We start from the raw sequence: 6,166 nt of genomic DNA, 5'->3' as shown, positions 1-6,166 counted from the left end.
CTGTCACTTTAGCCTGCATACCACTAGGACCTGCTTGTGGCTCAATGCTTGCTTGTCTAAGAATCTGTCTAAAGACACTTGTTTTTCCCTGCATTTTAATATTTGTCTGTAGTAAGACATCACATTATCATTTAAGAGGTGAATGCAACGGCCTGCTACAGCTTTATCTGGGTGAGTTTTTTCAACAAAACTTTGCAGTTCTTCCCATACTTCACACATTTTTTTAATGAAGATGGGACATCCTCTACTGCCTCTACTCACAACTATTTTCTTAGGTTGAACCTTAACACTGGCTTTCTTGGGACCCATGGCGAGATATATAGTAACAACTTTTATGCTCAAATGGCCAATAATCCGACAAAAAAACTGTAAATCCTTGTGAAGAATTCAGGCGGGATAGTCACTGGGCGCGAGGCACTGGTAAACTGAGGCACGATCGCCATGCCACCATGCACTAGTCGGCCTGTACGCGTATCAACACCCTCGTATTCTGAGGCAACGCTCGTACAGTATTCCGATGCAAATTTTTTGAGCAAATCCTGCTCGTAATCTGAAAAACTCGTAAACAGGGACACTCGTATTCTGAGGTACCACTGTGCGTGTGTGTGTATATGTTGTTCCTAATAGCCAGTTGCCTAACAAGCTGAATTTTTATCAAATATTCAATTTAAACAAAAAATTATGAAATGATAGTTTTTATTGAATTATATATGATTATAATTTTATTTGAGTAAAAACTAAAACAAAAATTTGATCTAACCTACCTACCCTACCCTAACCTACCTATCTACCTACCCTAACCTAATTACCTACCTACCTATCCTAACCTGCCTACCCTAACCTACCTACCTTCCCACCCTGAACCTACCTACCTACCTACCTTCCCACCCTAAACCTACCTACCTTCCCATCCTAAACCTACCTACCTACCTACCTTCCCACCCTGAACCTACCTACCTACCTACCTTCCCACCCTAAACCTACCTACCTTCCCACCCTAAACCTACCTACCCTAACCTACCTACCTTCCCACCCTAAACCTACCTACCTACCTACCCTAACCTACCTACCTTCCCACCCCTAAACCTACCTACCTACCTACCCTAAACCTACCTACCTTCCCACCCTAAACCTACCTACCTTCCCACCCTAAACCTACCTACCTACCTACCCTAACCTACCTACCTTCCCACCCCTAAACCTACCTACCTACCTACCCTAAACCTACCTACCTTCCCACCCTAAACCTACCTACCTACCTACCCTAAACCTACCTACCTTCCCACCCTAAACCTACCTACCTACCTACCCTAACCTACCTACCTTCCCACCCTAAACCTACCTACCTACCTACCCTAACCTACCTACCTTCCCACCCTAAACCTACCTACCTTCCCACCCTAAACCTACCTACCTTCCTACCCTAACCTACCTACCTTCCCACCCAAACCTACCCTAACCTACCTACCTACCTACCCTAACCTACCTACCTTCCCACCCTAAACCTACCTACCTACCTACCCTAACCTACCTACCTTCCCACCCTAAACCTACCTACCTTCCCACCCTAAACCTACCTACCTACCTTCCCACCCCTAAACCTACCTACCTACCTACCTACCCTAACCTACCTACCTTCCCACCCTAAACCTACCTACCTACCTACCCTAACCTACCTACCTTCCCACCCTAAACCTACCTACCTTCCTACCCTAACCTACCTACCTTCCTACCCAAACCTACCCTAACCTACCTACCTTCCCACCCTAAAACTACCTACCTACCTACCCTAACCTACCTACCTTCCCACCCTAAACCTACCTACCTTCCCACCCTAAACCTACCTACCTTCCCACCCTAAACCTACCTACCTACCTACCCTAAACCTACCTACCTACACCTACCTACCTTCCCACCCCTAAACCTACCTACCTACACCTACCTACCTTCCCACCCCTAAACCTACCTACCTACACCTACCTACCTTCCCACCCCTAAACCTACCTACCTACCCTAACCTACCTACCTTCCCACCCTAAACCTACCTACCTACCTACCCTAACCTACCTACCTTCCCACCCTAAACCTACCTACCTACCTTCCTACCCTAACCTACCTACCTTCCCACCCCCTAAACCTACCTACCTACCTACCCTAACCTACCTACCTTCCCACCCTAAACCTACCTACCCTAACCTACCTACCTTCCCACCCTAAACCTACCTACCTACCTACCCTAGCCTACCTACCTTCCTACCCTAACCTACCTACCTTCCCACCCTAAGCTACCTACCTTCCCACCCTAAGCTACCTACCCACCTAACTAAACCAATCCAAACATAACTGAGTCAGTAATTCTTGTTCCTAATATACTAAATTATTATTGTTAGAGAAGTATTAATCTGGCAAGAAAATAACAAAACGTTCTGCCTGTTAGGCACATTAGACCTTGCATACTAGGCCAAGAAGTGTGGTTCTGGCTATTAAGGCATGATTTTATATATATATATATATATATATATATATATATATATATATATATATATATATATATATATATATATATATATATATATATATATATATACATGTAGTATATATGTATATAGTCTTCTGTTGTACCTAGTAGCCAGAACGTCATACTCGGCCTACTATGCAAGATATGATTTGCCTGGTAAGCCAAGTTTTCATGAATTTATATATATTTTGTTTTTCTTATGAAATGATGAACATATCCATTTTATTATGTATTACTTAAGTTTTTTTTTTTTTAATTTTAGTTAAAAGTAACGTAGATATATGATCGAACCTAACCAACCCTACCTAACCTAACCTAAACTAACATAATTAGGTCAATAATTTATGTTCCTAATATAATATATGAATAATAGTTAAAATAAACCAATTGGAAACAATTTACTAAAAATATAGAAAATCACTCGGCTTATTAGGCAAATCGAGCCTTGCATAGTAGGCCGAGAAGTGCATTCTGGCTACTAGGTACAACATACATATATATATATATATATATATATATATATATATATATATATATATATATATATATATATATATATATATATATATGTCGTACCTAGTAGCCAGAACTCACTTCTCAGCCTACTATTCAAGGCCCGATTTGCCTAATAAGCCAAGTTTTCCTGAATTAATATATTTACTATAATTTTTTTCTTATGAAATGATAAAGCAACCCTTTTCTCTATGTATGAGGTCAATTTTTTTTTATTGGAGTTAAAATTAACGTAGATATATGACCGAACCTAACCAACCCTACCTAACCTAACCTAACCTATATTTATAGGTAAGGTTAGGTTAGGTAGCCAAAAAAAGCTAGGTTAGGTTAGGTTAGGTAGGTTAGGTAGACGAAAAAACATTAATTCATGAAAACTTGGCTTATTAGGCAAATCGGGCCTTGAATAGTAGGCTGAGAAGTGCGTTCTGGCTATTAGGTACGACATATATATATATATATATATATATATATATATATATATATATATATATGTCGTACCTAGTAGCCAGAACTCACTTTTTGGCCTACTATTCAAGGCCCGATTTGCCTAATAAGCCAAGTTTTCCTGAATTAATATATTTTTTCTAATTTTTTTCTTATGAAATGATAAAGCTACCCATTTCATTATGTATGAGGTCAATTTTTTTTTATTGGAGTTAAAATTAACGTAGATATATGACCGAACCTAACCAACCCTACCTAACCTAACCTAACCTATCTTTATAGGTTAGGTTTGGTTAGGTAGCCGAAAAAGTTAGGTTAGGTTAGGTTAGGTAGGTTAGGTAGTCGAAAAACAATTAATTCATGAAAACTTGGCTTACTAGGCAAATTTGGCCTTGCATAGTAGGCTGAGAAGTGAGTTCTGGCTACTAGGTACGACATATATATATATATATATATATATATATATATATATATATATATATATATATATATATATATATATATATATATATATATATATATATATATATATATATATATATATGTCGTACTTAGTAGCCAGAACGCACTTCTCAGCCTACTATGCAAGGCCCGATTTGCCTAATAAGCCAAGTTTTCATGAATTAATTGTTTTTCGGCAACCTAACCTACCTCACCTAACCTAACCTAACTTTTTAGGCTACCTAACCTAACCTAACCAATAAAGATATGTTAGGTTAGGTTAGGTAGGGTTGGTTAGGTTCGGTCATATATCTACGTTAATTTTAACTCCAATAAAACAAAATTGACCTCATACATAACGAAATGGGTAGCTTTATTATTTCATAAGAAAACAAATAGAGAAAATATATTAATTCAGGAAAACTTGGCTTATTAGGCAAATCGGGCCTTGCATACTAGACCGAAAAGTGCGTTCTGGCTACTAGGTACGACATATATATATATATATATATATATATATATATATATATATATATATATATATATATATATATATATATATATATAATGTCGTACCTAGTAGCCAGAACTCACTTTTCAGCCTACAATGCAAGGCCCGATTTGCCTAATAAGCCAAGTTTTCATGAACTAATTCTTTTTCGACTACTTAACCTACCTAACCTAACCTAACCTAACTTTTTCGGCTACCTAACCTAACCTATAAAGATACGTTAGGTTAGGTTAGGTAGGGTTGGTTAGGTTCGGTCATATATCTACGTTAATTTTAAATCCAATAAAAAAAATTGACCTCATACATAATGAAATGGGAAGCTTTATCATTTCATAAGAAAAAAATTTTCATATTAAAAAAATATTTTCTCGAATTTTTTTCTTATGAAATGATAAATCTACCCATTTCATTATGTTTGAGGTCAACTTTTTTTTTATTGGAGTTAAAATTAACGTAGATATATGACCGAACCTAACCAACCCTACCTAACCTAACCTAACCTATCTTTATAGGTTAGGTAGCCGAAAAAGTTAGGTTAGGTTAGGTTAGGTAGGTTAGGTAGTCGAAAAACAATTAATTCATGAAAACTTGGCTTATTAGGCAAATCAGGCCTTGCATAGTAGGCTGAGAAGTGCGTTCTGGCTACTAGGTACGACATATATATATATATATATATATATATATATATATATATATATATATATATATATATATATATATATATATATATATATATATATATATATATATATATATATATATATATATATATATATATATATATATATATATATATATATATATATATATATATATATATATATATATATATATATATATATATATATATATATATATATATATATATATATATATATATATATATATATATATATATATATATATATATATATATATATATATATATATATATATATATATATATATATATATATATATATATATATATATATATATATATATATATATATATATAAAAAATGAGAAAATGTCATTTTTGTGAACTGTATATTGTAAAGGGAAGATTATGATTTTTTGTTTGGTTATGAATAATGAAATTTATGTATTTATGCATGCTAAGTATGATGGTTTCCTAACTCCAAAAAGAAAACATATACAACTCTGTAATGAATTATTTGTTGTATTACATTCACTGTACATTAATATGAAAAAGTGCTAGTTTATAAACAAAATTGAACAAATGCATTTCATGTCACTATCTTTTGTATAAATTTATCATTGAAATAAAATTAACAAAAATATTGCAAGATTGAAAAGTGCTTAAGATCCATGATGAATCATATTATTATAAGCATATCTTTACATTAAAATATTAATTTCTTATAATTATAAATATAGCTGTTGGCTGCTCTTGAAAGTACTTCTTTGGAAACAATTAAATATTTTGCTGCTTTTGGTATACTGATTTGTTTTTCAAACTCTTTTTCTGGGGAGAGCCCCTACGGCTCCCCGAAACTATCCATGGCTGATATGGATATCCTAACTATTTTGCATCAGTTGATGTGGGTGGAGTTCTAGCCTACTGGGGTCACAGAGGCACGGGTGAGCAATGGCCCATAGAAATGCACATGTGATTTGGAGCATTCTATATCTGCCATCGACCGGGACAGGCACCAGAAAGGTAAGCGCCACAAAAGAAACTCCTATTCTGGTTAACAACGAAAATCGTCAAACGAGTGGACAGAACTCCCCAA

The sequence above is a fragment of the Procambarus clarkii genome, chromosome 22 (genome assembly GCF_040958095.1).
Source record: "Procambarus clarkii isolate CNS0578487 chromosome 22, FALCON_Pclarkii_2.0, whole genome shotgun sequence".
Taxonomy (NCBI): Eukaryota; Metazoa; Arthropoda; class Malacostraca; order Decapoda; family Cambaridae; genus Procambarus; species Procambarus clarkii.
Note: the sequence above shows the minus strand (reverse complement) of the source record.